The following is a 19,110-nucleotide window of genomic DNA, read 5'->3' as shown; positions in this document are numbered from 1 at the left end:
TTAAAAGTCTCAAGAGGGGAATTTGAAGGTGATGGGAAAGGTGTGGGAAGTGTCGACTATTCAACTCTGTAAATTCCTTGAGAGCTGCTGATAGTGTTTAGAAAAGTGGCCTCCAAATCCTCAGAAAACATAATTTTCATATACTGTCCATGTGTGTTAACTCTTCTAAATTCAAGGCCATTGCCAAATGACTGAAGAAAACAATTAGTCTCTTTAAAAAAAGAAAAAAGAAAAAGAAAACAATTAGTCAATTGGCTAAACATGTCAGAGCCTATGGCTGGCCCTTGCTGACTCCCTGAATTTTCTATATTAAATGATAAACAACACCTAAGAAATCTCTACTTCATAAGATTCACTAAAAAGTCTTCTTTTATCTAATAACAAAACATAATCAAGTTATATAATTCAAATTAGGTTTGCTCACATGTAACAAAATCCCACCAACATGAATGTCTTTACTACATGAGGTTCATTCTCTCACCTGAAATAAGTCCCAAGGTTTACTGGTGGATGACCATTATGAAGGCTCCTTATTTAATTGGGATCTTCGATGGTTCCCTCTTGGTATGTCACTCTTTTTCCAGGCACCTACAGAGTTGAATAGTGTTTTCTACAAAGACTTCTTTCTGTCCCCAGCTAAACTATCCCCTTCATAGTTCTTGGGGTCCTTGCTTCTTTCTCTTTATACACATTCTTTCTCCTCTCTAGAATGCCTCGTATATTTATGTTAAGAATCTATCCATTCCCTACCTCATAGCCACTAGGCTGGCTGCTATCAACCCCCCCCCCCCCCCGCCCAAAGAGAGTAACAGGTATTGGAGAGGATATAGAGAAATTGGAACTCTGTGACACTGTGGATGGGAATGTAAAATGGTGCAGCTATTATGGAAAACAGTATGGTGATTTCTCAAAACTTAAAAATAATATATATCCAAAGGAATTGAAACACCACGTGTCCTGGGAGAGATATTTATACACCCATATTTGTAGCAGCATTATTCACAACAGCCAAAGGGTAGAAGCAACCCAAGTAACCTTTGACAGATAAATAGATAAACAAAGTGTGATATATACATACAATAGAGTATTATTGACCCTTGAGAGAAATTCTGACACATGTGACAACATGGATAAACCTTGAGGACACTGTGCTAAGTGAAATAAGCCAGTCCTAAAAGGACACATACTGAATGATTCCACTTATATGAGGTACCTAGGGCAGTCAGACTTTATGGAGATGGAAAGTGGAGCGGTGGGTCCAGAGCCTGGAGGAAGGGGAGAATGGAGAGTTGTTGTTAATAGGTATGGAGTTTCAGTTTTGCAAGATGAAAAGATTCCTGGAGATGGATGGTGGTGGTGCTTCACAATATTGTGAAGGTACTCAATGCCACTGAACTGTACACTGAAAAATGGTTAAGATGGTAAATTTCATGTTATATGCATTTTAACACAACTTATGAAAAATAAATCTCATTCCTTTAGAAGAATCACATGCTACTTGTGCTTTGAGGCTTTCTGCAATCTGTTCTGTGCTGAAATGATTTTTTTCCTCTCCGACCTATGTTAGGAGATTCATGTTCTAAAACACAGGTGGAAATTGGCAGTCATGAACCAAATATGGCCTGCATTTAGGAGCTTTTGATCAGCCTTTTAAAAATTACTTACCGATATTTAAAAATTGAGAGATTTCAGAGAACAACTTTATTTCTGACTTATTTCGAAGAATTAGATCAGCCTTGGGCCTCTGTTGATAGAAGGAAAAATGCTTCTGAAGCTGATCAGTGGCAGCCCCTTGGAACCGGGCACGTTTCCCAAATTCGCACTGACCTAACCTCTCCTTGGCATCTTATATTACCTACCTGGCCTTGCAGGCTCTTACATTTGCAACTTTTTTTTCTTTTTTGCAACTTTTGTTCAAAATTTTTGTGTCACCTGTAAGCACCTGTAAGTAAGTTCTTTTAGGTCCAAAGTGTTTGTACCAATTCCTTCCAGCTTTGTGGGACCTCTCTTCATATTTCTCTTTAGCAGTATTGTTTGGAAGTCCTCAACCTTGGGGATAAGTCCTCACAGCCAAGATGGCCCAAGTATACTATGAGGTACAGAGTCCAGAATTGACGCCCCCCCCATGTTTACTTAACAGGGCTTATTGCGGACAGTTGTTTTGTCCATTCTCATAACTTATCCTAAACCATATCAGAAAGGTCACGGAGAACTTCCCAGAACTCTCAATCCATTTCCATAGTGTATGAATCCAGAGTGGCAACAACCAAGTATTGGCTCTCATTACTCAAGCAAAGCTGACTGTGCCTTCCTAATAGTCTTTTGCTGCTTAGTGTGTTAGATTCCACCATGGGAATGGCCAGCATATGGCCTCAGATATCTTTTAAGTATGTCTTTTAAGTATATTCCAGAAGCCCCCTGGAATGAAATAATTAGGAATATCTCAGTTAAGTGTCTTGGAGGGTCAGCTAAGCTTAGGAAATTCTCATTAGCTCATTGTCCTCTCATTAGAAATCTACTGAGGTGCCCACTACCCCAGACTATTACCTAATTATTGCTAAATAACTCCATTACCTAATAATTTTCATTAAGGAAAATGAAAAAGTTAGTGACTTACTAGTTACTCTTTCCTTCTTTGCATTCTTTTTGGGTTTCCAAAGCATCTATCTAGCAAGAAGCTAGCTCAGCAGAAGTTGAGATTATTCCATTTATCGAGTTGGGGGGGGGGAGAGTTGTCCAGAACTAGTGTCACCTTGACCAATCTTCATGTTGAAAATATTTGCACAGTTTAGATTACCCTGAATAGGTATAGCTGGCTGCAGACAAAGGGTATAGAGACCAAAGTAATAATAGAAACAATCTTAACAGGTAATAATTATGTAATGCTTAGTATGTGCTAGGGACTGCTGTAAGTGCTTAATATTTTCAAAAATTCTAAGAGATGAGTACTATTATTTCTCTCATTTCACAGATGAGGAACCTAGGGAACAGAAGGGTTAAGTTCAGAAAACCTCAAATGGTGGAGCTGAGGAGGTCTGGCTTGAGAATCCACACTCTTAAGCCAAACTTCATCTTTCCCTACAGGACTGGATGATTCTGCATGGTGAAGCTGGGCTATGTTTTACTTTAGCCTCACTTTCTGGTAGCATACTTTTAGGAAAATTAAGATTGTGGGTAATTATATATATTATATATGTAAATAAATATACACAAATGTTTATACAAAACATATAATGAATGTGAAGGATGTATTATCTGGAATATAAAAGCAACTTTTACAATTCAATTATAAGACCAAAAAAATGGGTCTTATTGACTATTGATAAATAGTATGAATAACAAATAAGCACATAAAAAGTTGCTTAACATCCTTAGACTTCGAGGAAACGTAAAACCACAATGAAGTGTCGTTACACATGTTTGAGAATTCCTAAAATTAAAAGACTGACAATGTCAAGTATTGGTGAAGAACTGGAGCCAATAGAAATCTCAAACATTGCTGGAACTTTTCAAAGTGGTTGTAAGATGGTACCATTACTTTGGAAAACAGATTGGCAGTGTCTTAAAAATTAGACATAAAATTAACATATGACTCAATAGTCCCACTTCTGGCATTTATCCAAGAGAGATGAAAACATGCATCTACAAAGATATTTGCATACAGATATTTCTAACAGCTTTACTTGTAATAGCCCCAAACTGGAAACAACCCAATATCCATTGACAGATGAATGAAAAGAATTCTAACATAATTCATAGAATGGAATATTACTCAGAAATAAAAAGAAATTACCTACTAATACATGTGACAACATGGATGGATTTCAAAAACACTCTGCTAAGCAAAAAACAAAACAAAATAAAAACAAAACAAAATAACCCCCCCCCAAAGAAAACCCAACCAAATGCTGTATGAATCCACTTATATTAAATTTTAGAAAAGACAAGTCACACCATATTGACAGAAAACAGATTAGTTGCTGTGGAGCCAGGTTGGGGTGGTGGTGGTGGGGTTGATTGCAAAGGGGCGCCAGGGAATTTTGGCATATTGGAAATGATCCACATTACAATTATAGTGGTATTTGTACATTTGTCAAAACTCAATGAATATAAAATGTGTGCATTTTGTTGTATACAATTTATACCTTAATAAGTTTGCTTAAAAAAAAAAAAAAGAAATGGGATGCCTGGGTGGCTCAGCAGTTGAACGTCTGCCTTTGGCTCAGGGTGTGATCCTGGAGTCCCAGGATCGAGTCCCGCATCAGGCTCCCTGCATGGAGCCTGCTTCTCCCTCTGCCTGTCTCTGCCTCTCTCACTGTGTCTCTCATGAATAAATAAATAAAGTCTTTAAAATAATAATAATAATAATTAATAATAAAAGAAATGACTGAAATGAAAGACTAAGCATTTAGCTTAAGGAAACCAAAATAAGTAGAAAGAAAGAAATATAAAGAGCATATATTAATAAGTAATAAAGATATGATTGGGAACATTAATAAGGCCCCAACGTTTTTTTTGTTGTTAAATTCTGATAAGAAAAAGAGAAAAGGCACACACGAATAGTATTAAAAATGAAAAGGGCACATAACTACAGATGTAAATATAATAAAGAACAAGAAAGCCATAGTAATTAGTTTAGGTTAATAAATTTCAAGACATTCAAAACAGAAACTTTTCTAGAAAAATATAAACACTAGTATGGACTCAAGAAGAAATGGAAACTCTGAAAAAGCATAACCAATAAATAAATTGAACAGAACGTTAAATATGTGTGTTCTTTAAATTTTTACATAAAAACATTAGGCCTCTTTTTTTTTTTTTTAAACATTAGGCCTCTTAACAAGAAAGTTCTAAAACACATCCAATGATCAGTATTTAAATACTGTAAAACACTTCCATAGAATAGAAAAAGAATGCCCTCAAATTCATTTTAAAATTAAACTAACTTAAATTTGATAATAGTGCATTTATGGAATATTATTGACCAATCTTTCTGATGAATGTAGATTCTAAAATTTTTAACAAAATATTAAAAGATAAAATCCAGTAATGTATTCAACTATTTTATTTATCTGAGGGATTAAAGGAAGGTTTAATAGTTTAAAAAATAATAATGACCACTTACTCCATTGACAAATTTAAGAAGAAATATTTTTTTGGTAAATGCTGTAAAAAACAGTTGATAAAATTCAATATACATTTAAATATACTCTACATAACTAGAAATAGAAAGGAATATTCTTCTCTGATAAATAATTTTTTAATAAATATTATACTTAAGGGTAATAGGAGCATTTCCTTCAAGTCAGGAATGATTGCTGGATGCTGACATCAGCGTTCAACATTATATTGGGGATCCTAGGTAGTATAGTTAGTCAAGAAAAAGAGGCAGAAAAAGAAATATTATTTAGGAAAGGATAAGGAAGAAACAAAATTGTCATTATTGATAAAGAGCATAACTGTCTAAATAGAAAATCCAAGAGAATCTAAAGACAAAATATCAGAATCAATAAAAGAGTTCAGCAAGACTATTATATAATACTGATATGCAAAACACAAAATCAATGTACAAGAACAACAAACTTAGAAAATGTAATTTTACAAAGACAACATTTATAGAGGGATATCTGGCTAGCTATTATCCTAAATAATAAATCTAAAAAAATGTGCAAGAAATTTATGGAGAAATTTATTAAAAGTTTTAAAAAGACAAAAAATTTTTTAAAAGACATGCTAAAAGATCCTAATAGATTAAAACGAATATGTATTTATAAAAAGTAAGACTCAATATTGTAAAGATGTCTTTAACACTAAAATTAATTTATAAATTCAATATAAATAAAATCCTGAGGTTTCAGTTTTGTTTTTATGAAACTTAAAAATAAATTCTAAACTTTATACTCAAAACAAAGAGCCAAGATTAAGAAAAACAATTTTGTAAAAGAAGAACAAGGGAGAGTAAGCTTAATAACTTTATATCAGGAGCTAGCATTAGGTTGAATCATAAGAAATTTATTTCTTTCCTATTAGTAATAATCAGTAGGATATTGGCAATACCACAGAATTCTACCTATAGTCATTAAGACAGTCTAGTATTGACAAGATAATGAGCGAAAACAGTGGGAAAAAAACCTAAAGAGGAGAAGTAGACACCACATGTATATGGAGACATGATGCAGAATAGGATTAATTTTTGCTTCAATGGAGAAGGGATGGATAAATAAATTAATGGTTCTGGAGCAATTTGTTATACATGTAAAATAATAAAAATCCATATTATTGTCTATAATAAAAATGAAAGATTTTTTTCCAAAATAAAAGACTTTGATATGCACGAAAGACTTAAATATGAAAGGGAAACTATAATATTATTAGAAGGCAAAATTGGAGAATACGTATTTATAATCTCAAGTAAGGGAAGAATTTGTTAAACAAAATTCAAGCAGGATGAACAATAATAAAAAGGATAGACACAATTATATTGCAATTAATACTTCTGTGCATCAAAGGACACCATAGAAAGTTAAAAATATAACCGACTTGAAAGAGACTTATGTAATATATATAGCAATCCCAGGATAAATATTAGAATATATATTTAAAACTCTTAAAATCAATAATAAAAATACAAACAACTCAATAGAAAAAAAGGGCAAAAGATATAAATAGGCAGTAATTGGTCAAGTCATCCATAAAGATATGAAAAGGTACCCAGTCTTCTCAATATTCAAGAGAAACCAGTTTAAGACTAGAACTATGATGACATACATTTCACATCTATCAGAAAGAAAAAGTTTCAAGTTTGACTATACTGCTTCATGAGGATGTGGATCATTGGTAACTTGCTTTCTCTGAGGTGGGGGAGGAACTTGGCACTGCTTGGTAAAGCTGAAGATACACACAGTTACCGCCGAGAGTTCTACTTCTACATAACTATCCTCAAATCTTATAAATGTGCTCATGGAGTCATTTGCAAGAATGCTCATATGACATTGCTTGTAGCAGTACATGATTCCCATCATGTCCATCATTAAGAAAATGGATGAGTATACATACAGTAGTCAAAATTAATAAACTCGTTCATCTTTAAAGACATAGGTGAATTTCACAAATATCATATTGAGTGAAAAAGACAAGGTAAACAATACATCCAATATAACACCATTTTAATAAAGTCTATGTACATTTCAACAACACTTCACAGGAGTAAAAGAATAAAGAATACATGAGAGTGATGAACACCATGTTTGAAATAGTGGTTACTTCCTAGAGGAAGGAAAGGAGTTGATATTTAGGAGGGATATGCCATGTATTTTAAAATATGTGTGTAATATCTTGTTTCTTAAATTGAGTGATGGGTATTGTTCTCCACATATTTTTGTGTATCTGAAATAGCAAAATAAAAATGACAAGTGATGGAATTGAGTAGAAAGTTTTTGAGATGTCTGACCATGAAAAAGAATAGCAAGGTGATAGAACTTGAAGGTAACTGTGGATTCAACAGAGATTTATTTTTGTAGTTGTCTCTTTTATTTTGAGTTGATGATGGGAAGATTCTGGCTTCCCTGCTGCATATGACGCCCAACTCAAGACAACACCATTTTCCTAGCCTGGAGCATGTTTCGATGCTGTGGACTGAAGATGCAGAAGAGAGACTTGAAAACAGAAGGAAAGGGATTGCAGAGGAAGGGCACTTTGAGGACCCCTTTTCTGTTGAAATTAACTGGAGAGAAAGTGATGGGTGTTAATGGAGGCAGTTGCACAGATTCAGAGATAGGAAGATGAGTGAGTACCTAAGTAATGAACCCAGTACCTCAGTGAAGTAGAGACAGAGCCTGGGGATAAACTAGTGTGAAGGTCCTTCCTGAGAGATTGAAGTCAAGCCCAGCAAATCATTGTAATTACTGGCAGTACTGACTGCCCATTTGAAGATGGTGGCCATACATTTATAGTGACAAAATCTTCTGCGTTTTGGGCCTCTCTCCAATATCTCCTACATAATACTGACACAGAGAAGGCCTTCTGTGGACATCTGTCCAAGAGGGTCACAAAAGTCTAGAGTAATTATATTGCTCAACTATGGAATCTGAAGTTGAGAAGATATTCAAAGAAAAGAGGATGGACATAGTGAACACAGGAAGGGGATTGAAGATCTCAAGTCATTATTTTCCTTATATGGAAGGTGAGTAGGAAGGGTGGCCAAAGAGGGGAGTGTTTGTAAACCCCGAATGATACTGGGCTGCTGAGTGACCAGTTTCAGCATCGTGTTGCATTCTTTGAAACTTGAAACAGCAGTCTAACCTGCAAGGAAGCATAAAAAGCATTTTTAAATTTTTTACTGAAATGGCTTGAAAAGGGAGAGAAGAAGTACATTCCTTGCCACAGCAAGCCATAAATTCCCCTTGCCTCTCACTTTCCCAATGTCTCCTTCTCACCTCTGCTACAGCACCCATGTAGAACTCCAGCCTGCCATTCCAGTGCTTTTCTCTCCTCTTTGTCTTCATCTTCCCCATCTCAGTTATGCAGGGAACAGCTTCGGGCCCTTTAAAACATAAATCAATCAAGTCTCGCTTTACTCCATCTCGCTTTTCAGCTGTGCCCATTTTCTGTATCAACACAACTGAAGCCCTGTAGCTTCCATTTGTGGTTCCTATCATTTGGATTCACAATCCTGCATGTGGTGTGGTTTCTGGTGATGATATCAGGGATGTAACTAAGTACAGCATAGAGAAAAAGGACATCCAAGATGAGAAGACCCAGAATTTGAAAGCCAGGCTGTCAGATTATTCACATGGAGCTCAAGGCTATGTTTACATGATGTTGGGAGTTGTGGTGAAGAAGACCCATCTTATGTCTTATTGAGGGAGAGGAATGACCAATAAATTGCTAGATGATTCCTGTGAAAAGGGAAAAAATTCCCATATATAGCAGAATGATTATTATTCAACACAGAGGAGGAGTAATCGTCTCAAAGGAGTAAGTTGAAGAAAAAATAACTTCCACCTAATAGGGCTATAGGAGAACAGTATTCCCAAGAGAGACTCAAGGTTCAGTTAAGGAAAGGAGATGGGCGGGGGTAGTGGTTCAGAGAGAATGTTAAAATTTATGAGATATGACTGAAGAGAAGTTTCCAAAAGGCACAGTGGAAGACTTATTTTTTATTTTTCATTTCATTTTATGAGGGGCAGATGTGAAACAGATTTGGGGATTTACTGAACAGTTTGGGGATGAGTGATGGGAAGATAAACTGGAGAGGTATGTGCTACTTGATGAGTAAGATAAAGAGGAATAGGAATGTTTTGAATTTAGTTCACATTTTGGAGGCAAGGATGTTTCTGGGGCCCAAGCTTGTAGTCCAGAGGTGTCATGTGGGAAAGATGGGAAATTTCTGATGGGCCAGGCATATCTGCTCATTTGGCGGCGGTATTGCTGGATGTTGGCTTCTTAGAGACATGCAATTTTGAGGACTTATCTAAGGAATGAATCACAGTGGCACACAATTTATGCCTGAGGATATTCACCACCATTTTGTTTTTAATAACAAAATATACAAATATTTTGAATAGCCAACAATAAGGAACTGATTTAACAAATTCTGACACATTCCATCCATGATGGAATTCTGTGTAGACATAAAAAAAATTGTGAAGAAATATATTTAGTAAGATGAGGATATGATAGAATGTATCTTCCAGTGGAAAAATTCTCACCTGGGTACATAGGTAAATGTAATGATTAGTTAATATTCTAACTCTTGGGTTGGAAATTAGGTTCATTATGTTCTTAAAAACAAAAATGAAATAAGAGAGGGCTATGGGTAAATAAAGGATACGTGTATGTCATGATCCAAGAATTATGATTAATAAATTATGCCTATTTGAGCTTCAGTTTAAAAAATAATTCACAAAACAATCTATGCAAGGATCTTAATTTTTATTTAAAACATATGAGCCATATTTGGTCTTGTTCTTAATTTCCTAGGCCTCTGCCTTCCTGTTCATTTTCTGTATTTTAGCTCAGTTTACTGTTTTGGTTACCTACTGTTGTGTAGAAATCATCCCAGAATTTAGTAGCTTAAGACATTAAATATTTATTATTTCAGTTTCTGTGGATTGGGAATTTGGGAGCAGCTTAACTGGGTGGTTCAACTCAAGAGTCTCCATTAGAATATTGCCAAAGGTTGCAATAATCTGAAGGCTTGGCCAGGGTTAGAAGTTCCACAACCAAGATGGCTCACTCATGAGACTCTCAGCAGGTGGCCTCCCTTCCTCACCTCATGAGCCTCCTCATAGCTTGCTTGCGTATCCTCATGGCATAGGAGCTACCTTCCCCCAGAGTAACTAATCCAAGAGAGAAGGCAAGAAGGAAGCCACAAAACTTCTCATAACCTAGTTTCAGAAGTCAATCACTGTCACTTTGGCCATATTGTATTCATTAGAAGTGAGTCGCTCAGTTCACTTAAGGATAGAGATGCAGCTGCTGAAAGTTGAAAGTTGGGTAGGCAAGCACTGATATAACAAAGCCTAAGGGGCTGTGGCTGCAGCAGTGACAGCTCTGTCACACCTCCTACTATTCAAAAACTCTTGAGATATTAATCTGTCATTCATCAGAATTCTTTCTTTCTTCTTTTCTCTTTCTTCCTTCCTTTCCTTCTGTCTTTCTTTTTCTTTATTTCTCTGTTTCTTTCTTTCCTTCTTAGCAGTGCCTTCCAGTTACAGTTCATGTCCTCTTCCCTCACCTTCCCACTAATGTCCAGATGCTCTCACCTAATTTATGTATTACTTTAATTATTTTAATTGCACATTCTCAGTATTTACTAGCATCCACATGTCCACAAGTCAACCTTCCATCTGCTCCACACATTTTTTAAAAGTATTTCTCGGTCAGCCCCAGTGGCGTGGTGGTTTAATGCCACCTGCAGCCTGGGGTGCGGTCCTGGAGACCCCGGATCGAGTCCCGATCAGGCTTCCTGTGTGGAGCCTGCTTCTCCCTCTGCCTGTGTCTCTGCCTCTCTCTCTGTGTCTCTATGAATAAATAAACAAAATCTTTAAAATAAATAAATAAAAATAAAGTATTTCTCACAGGTGGTCATTCAGGACCTGCTTCCATACTTCTACTCAGAAGGGCTCACTACCTTACTGCCATGTAAAGGTGTACTATGAAAGTTCTTCATCAAGAATGATTCTGTACCCTAGAAACCTGTCATATCAAGAAGAGTAAGTTATGAGATGTATCAATAATGCTGTGGTAATCTGTGTCAGTCAGCTTGAGCCCCCATAAGGAAATATTACCGAATTGGTGCTTTAAACAACAGAAATGTATTTTCTTATAGTTACGGAGGCTGGAAATTCCAATATCAAGGTCCAGTAGGATTCAGTTTCCGATACAAATTCTCTTGCTTTCTTGCAGATGGCCACATCTTGTGTCATCACATGGCAGAAGAGTGAGCAAGCTCTGCAGTGTGTTTTCTTATAAGTACACTAATCCCATCATAAGGGTTGTACTGTCACAACTTCATAAATACAATTACCTCACAAGGGTCCCTTCTCCAAATATTATCATATTAGGAGTTAGGGTCTCAGCATATGAATTTAAGGGAGATAAATTCAGTCAATAACATAATTCATAACATGACTTAGAACTGCTTTTTGTATCTGAGATCAGGTAAGAGATTTTTGGTCTAAGTCTTTTAGGGAGCTCTTTTGGATACCTTGATAAATACTTTTGACCAGACGTAATCATGAAGTGATGTTTTTTTTCTACTATCTTTGCAACTCTGGCACTGACTTTGGGGTGATGATATACCCTGGGTCAGTTTTTTGTTCTCCATAAGACAGAGAAAGTAGGAAAAGTTCTCATTACTGGATACTGGCCCTGGATTTTTCACCATATGAGTAATGAGTCAGTAGTATTTACCTAGGAGGTTTATAATGATTATTTCATGTTTTAAATTCAATCCTGATTTTTCTGCAAATGCAGCATTCAGAAGAAAAGAAAGAACTCAGCTGTCTCCACAAACATATGGAAATCAATGATAAATGGACAGAGACTGCATAGTATATTTATTAACCAAGCTAGTATAAATCATAATTTTTCAACCATTTATTAAACTAATAGGATTGTTTTGGGAACATCAAAGAATTCTTTATTAGGTAAATAATCATGTTTATCCACTCAGTTACGGGGAAAAGCAAATCATTCACACTGCATTTACTCTGCCTCATCAGATTTCATTTCTCTTAAATGTCAGCCGTTGATAATTTTTACCAAACAACATGGTAAAAGAAAAAAAAAAAGCCCAAATTTTTATCAGGCTTCAACCACCTCTTTGGTCCTGGAGAAAGACTGCTACTTGTTCCATTTCTTCTTCCCCATCTGGGTAAATTGCTCCATGAGACTCAAAATGGCTCTCCCCTACCAAACTCTAATTTAGGTAGTTGGCCATAGGGGCCAACTCTGTTTTTCTTAAATCATCTTATGACAGTCTTTTCATTCTATGACCACCTAGGCACATCTCAGAGCCTGTTTTGTTGATTAAGCCTCCACTAGAATCCCCTTGACATCTGAAATAATTCCCTTTGTTTTCATTCTTCTCCATCACACAACCAGCTGATGTAGGCTCAGAGTACTAACTTTTTCCAGTGCTAATAGGAAGAAAACACAATTGGGAAGTTAAGTCAGCTCCCTGACAAGGAAGATGTATTCCATGTTTGTCATTTGGATTTGTAATATCAATGTTGTCCAGACAAATTATTTTTATAAATCACAATTTTCAAAATAAAAATGTATTTTAGCCATATTTAGCAAGTGTCAGGGGAGTTAGAAACTCCATTTGTTTAGTAAATAGTTATTGATTACTCTAAGGCCAGTCATTAAGCATAGTGGGAAATATGAAGATTTATTGATTTATTCAATAAACATTTACTGAATATAAGCTATGTGCCAGACACTGAAACACTGGGGATATAGAGGTGAACAAGAAACAAGACTCCTGATCTCAAGGAGTTGCTACTCCATTGGGAAAAGACAGATGATAAACAAGTAAGTAAGCAAATAAAAGTAATAATCAAGTAGCAGCAAGTGTTATAAAGAAAATTCAACAACATAATATAAAAATGATGGTAGCAGTGAGGGAAGTAGTCATTTAGATGGAATAGTCAATGAAAGTATCTGGAAAGTGACATTTGATCTAATATAGATGATGAGTAGAGTACAGTACTTTCCTTTACCTGGAAGAGTTTACAGTCAAGAAAGATTCTAAGACTGCATTCAATTTAGTGCAAAACTCTAAGCAAGTATCTATGAACTTTAGGTTAGAGATGGCACAACATCACACAACTCAAAGAATAAAATAACTATAAGTCCACATTGATATAAATAAATAATTGAACAAACAAGCACAAAAGAGTAGATAAGCCTTCTTACAGAAAAATTTCAAGTAATATATACAGATACTCCTTTCTCCAGAAGGAAGAGTATAATTCCTCTCCTTTTGTGTGTGGTCTGGACTTTGTGACTTGCTTCCAAATGAAAAAAAGGTGAAGGGAAAAACAAACTTTACAGTGGAAAAATCTGACAAACACCACCTTATTGGAGTGATCAAGGTAAACATCACCAAGGATGAGTTATATTGATATCATGGACCCTCTGATATGATGTGACAAGAAGGGCATTTTATCCTCCAAACCGACAACCCCAGTTTAATCATGAGAAAACATAGGAAAACCCAAATTGAGGGACATTCTACAAAATTCCTGACCAGTACTCTTCAAAACTGTCAAGGTCATAAAGAAAAAAAGAGAAATGTCTATGTCATTAAGATGGTGATATAGGTCATTCCTGACTTCAAGTACCTGTCACAAAAAGACCAGTTAGCAACTATTCATAGGCAAGACATTATTGTGAAAATCCCAAGAATAAGGGCTGAAGCACCCCCTAGACCATAGAGAACATTGATGACCACATTAGAAGGGTAAGATGATCAGCTTCACTCTGGAGGCATCACCCCTCCTCTAGGCCAGCATAGATGCCACAATGAGCCTTTGGTTTCTCCAGTGGGGCAAAAGAGACCCAAGATGGACAACCAGCTTCCTCAGTGTGGAAAGACTCCTTCCAGGAAACACATTCAGGTCTTATCTCACAGAGATCACTGGAAGATTCTGCTGGGCTGGACTACTGAGGATCACTGGAGAGGGGGGCAGGGCTTATAGCAACCAGCCCTCAAATCTTTGTGGACCAAGTACCTTCCAGAAGTACCAGAGTAGATATCTTAGCTAGTCACTCTGCCCATCTGCAGAATCAAGCTAGTGTGTGGTCCTCTCTAGTCAGGGACCTCAGTTGGCAGTTCTACTTGACTATGGTTTCCAGCCAATGGACCATGGCAGCCATGAAACTTATTCTAGGCCCCCACCCAGACAGAGAAGCAAATTCAAAGCCTCACACAACTGCTGAACATAGCTTCCAGTCCCATCCCAGAGAACTCAGCAACTATGGAGCCTATCCTACAGCCTGCCTGGGCAGAGATTCAAGCCAGCAACCATGCCAAACTGCTGAGCATAGTTTCTGGCCCTACCTAACCATGCAGCCTGAACAGTGACTCTGGGCAGCCTTGACACCCAATCTATGATACCACCAATCCATGGAACCTGCCTAGCAATGGAGTCCAGCCAGTAACCCTGTCCAACCATGGAGTCTCAAGCCCTATGTAACTGCAGGGCATAGCTGGAGGCCTCACCCAACCAGAGAACCTGGCCAACAACACCATTCAACAGCAAAATACACTCGGTGGCCTACCTGATTATGAAACCTAACCTGTGAATGTGTCCAACTTTGAGGCACAGCCCATGGCTTCACCCAATTCCAGAGAACAACCTGAGGTCTCATCCAATTGTAAAGCCCTATCTGCATCTCTGCCTGAACATGGGGTTCAGCCAGCAGCATCATCTGGTTGGGGAGCACAATCTGAGGTGCCATCCAACCAAGGGTGGTTACAGAGCCCAACTAATGGTTACCCTGACCACAAAACACAGTCAACAACAGCATCCCCTTCATCTCCTACCACTTCAGAGCATGCAATGGTGTGACCATACTAGAGACACTGATAGCAAACCCCATCTGACCATGGGTACTACCAGTTGACCTGTTCAGTACTTCAAGTTGAGCTGAAAGATATTTCCCTGTTGCAATGAATCTGTAAAGTCTGGAAAAGATTGCTTACTCAGATGTATAGATACCAATGCAAAGATACAAGCATCATGAAGAATCAGGTAGACATGATACTATCAAAGGGAACTAATAAAGCTTTAATAATTGACCATAAAGAAATGGAGTTCTGTGAATTGTCTGACAAATAATTCAGAATAATCTTTTTAATGAAGTTTAGTAAACTACAAAACATGCAAGTAGACCACTAGACTAAATTATGAAAACAATGCATGTGCAAAATGAATTAAAAAAGAAATAGAAACCACAAAAATATTCAAACAAAAATCCTAGAATGGAAGAATTCAACAGTGTCAACAGCTGACTTGACTGAGCATCCACCAGCAGCAGAATATACATTCTTCTTAAGCACATATGGAACTTCCTATGATAGATCATATGATAGGCCACAAAACAAGTCACAACAAAGTCAAGAAGACAAAAACTATATCAAATATCTTTTACAACTACAATGGTATAAAACCAATAAACAATAATAAGAGGAAAGCTGGAAAATTCACAAATACATGGAAATTAACAGTTCTAACAAGGAAGTTTATAGTTATAAATGTATACATATACATCAAGAAAAAAGAAAGATCTCAAAAAACAACCTAACGTTATACCTCAAGGATACGGAAAAAAAAGCCCAAAGTTAGCAGAAAAAAATGAAATTAATAGAGATTAGAGCAAAAATAATTAAAACATATAATAGGAAAACAATAGAAAAGAAACAAAACTAAGAATTGGTTCTTTGAAAAGATAAAACAATTTGATGGATTTTAGCTAAACTTTTTTTAAGAGATAAAGAGATAACTCAAATAAGTCAAATTATAAATAAACAAGGAGATGTTACAAGTGATACTACAGAAATACAAAGGATTAGGAGAGACTCCTATGAAAATGATATGCTAACAAATTGAACAGCCTAGAAGAAATGAATAAATTCCTAGGCTATACAACCAACCAGGACAAAATCATGAAGAAATAGAAAATCTGAACAGACCAATAATGAATAAGGAACCTAAATCAGAAATAAAAATATCTCTCAATGAAGAAAATCTCACAACCAGTTAGTTTCACTGGTAAATTCTACCAAAAATTTAAAGAAGAGTGCTAACCCTCTCTAAATTCTTTCAAAAATTAAAACAGAGGGAAACTCTCAATCTTATTTTACAAACCCAGAATTACCGTGAAACCAAAGCTAGCTAATGACAATGCAAGAAAATAAAATTATTAGTCAATATTCCTGACAAATATAGATATAAAAATTTCCAACGGAATGGTAGCAAACCAAATTGAACATCATATTAAAAGGATCACACACCAATATCAAGTGGAATTCACCTCAGGAATGCAAGGATGGCTCAACATATGCAAATCAATAAATGCTATACACCACACTAATAGAATAAAAGATAAAAAATCATATGATCATCTCAGTAGATTCCAAAACAGCATTTGACAAAACCCAACATTTTTTCATGATAAAAATGCTTGACAAATTAGGTATAGAAGGAACATAATAAAGCCCACATATGACAAGTCCACAGTTAACTTCCTGCCCAATGGTGAAAAGTTAAAAGTTATTCTTCTATGATCACTAGCAAGACAAAGGTACACACTCTCACCATTCCTATTCAATGTAGTACTGAAAATCCTAGCCAGAGCAATCAGGCAAGAAAAAGGAATAAAAGGCATCCAATTTGGAAATGAAGAAATTGTCTGTTTGCAGATGACATGAGATTATATATAGAAAACCTTTGTAGTGTAAATAACTGACAATAAGTTGTTTTGATTATGATGTAAGAGCCTGATGTTAGCCTTCTAAATTACAAGGCATTCATTTCAAAGATATAAATGTATTACCAATTACACACAACTGGCTGCCCCACCTGTGGAATTCCCTTTCTAGAAAGCCCTGAGTAATGTAGATAATTGACCACTTCAGTGACCCTGATTTTCCCTTACCACATTTCTATTCCTGCTCTTATGTTTTATATTTGCCAATAGTCAACCCATGAAGTCTCACACACCTCACCGTAGACCTCAATAAAGGCAGAACCCCAAATACACATTCTCTCTCCCCTCAATCTCCATCCCCCCCTTCTTCCCTCCCTCCAATCTCACAGTGTGGCTCTGGGTATGCCATGTACTCTCAAGAGCTTGTGAGTAATAAACCTTGTTTTTTCAAAGTTCCTTGATCATTTTTGTTGACCTGTCTCTTGCAATCATAATAAGAGCCACAAGGGCCAGTCTAGCCACAACATTGACTCCAATGTGATAAATGTCTGCTAAAGTTTGCCACAAGCAATATGGACCCAGCTGAGTGTCCCAGGCATTCCTAGCTGATAGCTTCAGTATCAATAGGCTGAGACTGACACAAAACTGCACAAAAAAAGAACATGATAGAACTTATAAACAAATGCAGTAAAGTTTCCAGATACAAAGTCAACATAGAAAAATGAGTTGCATTTCTATACACTAACAATGAACTATCTGAAAAAGAAATAAAGAAAACAGTCTCAGTCAGCATAGCATCAAAAAGAATAAAACATCAAGGAATAAATTTATCCAAGGAAGTGAAACATTTATGTACTGAAAACTATAAGACATTCATTAAAGAATGTAAAGAAGACCCACATAAATAGAAAGATATCCAATGTTCATGGATAAAAAGAATTAATATTGTTAAAATGTCCACACTATCTAAAACTACCTATGGATTAAATGCAATTCCTATGAAAATTTAAATGAAATTTTTTACAGAAGTAAAAAAACAATCCTAAAATCTGTTTAGAACACAAAAGGCCCTGAGTAGTCAAAACAATCTTGAGAAAGAACAATGCTAGAGAATCACACTTTCTTTTTTAAGCTGTATTACAAAGCTATCATAATCAAAGCAGTATTGTATGGGCATTAAAACAGACACATAGACCAATGGATCAGCATTGAGAGTCCAGAAATAAACTCATGCATATATGACCAACAGATATTTGGCAAGGGAGCCAAAGATATTCAATAGGGAAAGTGTCTTATTTCTTAATCCTTATTTCTTATTTTTTCTTAAATTTCTTCTAATTTCTTATTTATTCTTAAAGAAATAGCTTCTTTGATAAGTCATGTTGGGGAAACTGGATATTCACATGCAAAAGAAAGAATTTGGACCCCTATCTGAAAGCACTCTTCTATGTCTTAATATCACCAAATAAAGGAAAAATAACATGGAGATGGCAAAACTTCTTTTTACTGCCATAGTGTGGAGGTGATATGTATCATCTCTTCTTCTACTCTATTGCCAAGAACTAGTAATTGGCCATCCCAAAACCCAAGAGGATAGTAAATGAATTCTAACAGCATATCCAGCAAGAAGTAGAGACTATACATATTGATGAATACCAGCAATCTGTCATAGTTTTGGGTTTTTCTTAAACAGGTTATGGGGTTTTTGCATATATGGGGCCTCTTCAACTATAAGCTCCTTGAAAGCAAGGATTGTCTTCTTTAAATCTACTACAAGGGTTTATGTAGTAACCATTCTCCAAGATGGCTCTCAATGTTCCCCCACTTCCTATACTTATATCCTTGAGTAATTCATTCCCATTTTGAATAGGCCTGGCCTGTATAACCAATAGGATATTGAAATAATACTACGGTGTGATTTCTGTAGGTATGGCTAGGCAGTAAAAATCCTTGTGGCTTCTACCTTGTTCTCTCTTGGATCACAGGTTCAGGAAGAAGCCAGTATTCATGTTGCAAGGACACACAAGCAACTCTGTGAAGAGATCCATCTCACTAGAAATTGAGGTACCCTGCTAACAACCAGCAGTAACTTGCCAAGTACATGAATAAGCCACCTTGAAATGGATCTTCCTTCCATCCTCAATCAGGTTTTGATGCCTGCACTTT

General features: G+C 36.2%; 1 long non-coding RNA gene across 1 annotated transcript in view; it reads left to right on the top strand.

Moving 5' to 3' along the window:
• The window catches only part of LOC125754400 (uncharacterized), a 36,373-nt gene extending 24,083 nt beyond the window's left edge, over window positions 1–12,290 (top strand). Inside the window, exon 3 of the long non-coding RNA XR_007408465.1 lies at window positions 11,410–12,290. This is a non-coding gene — a long non-coding RNA (uncharacterized LOC125754400). The remainder of the gene's footprint in view (window positions 1–11,409) is intronic.
• Window positions 12,291–19,110: the final 6,820 nt, after the last annotated feature.

Source organism: Canis lupus, chromosome 35, assembly GCF_003254725.2.
Source record: "Canis lupus dingo isolate Sandy chromosome 35, ASM325472v2, whole genome shotgun sequence".
Classification (NCBI taxonomy): Eukaryota; Metazoa; Chordata; class Mammalia; order Carnivora; family Canidae; genus Canis; species Canis lupus.
Note: the sequence above shows the minus strand (reverse complement) of the source record. Positions and strands in the feature narration are given on the sequence as shown.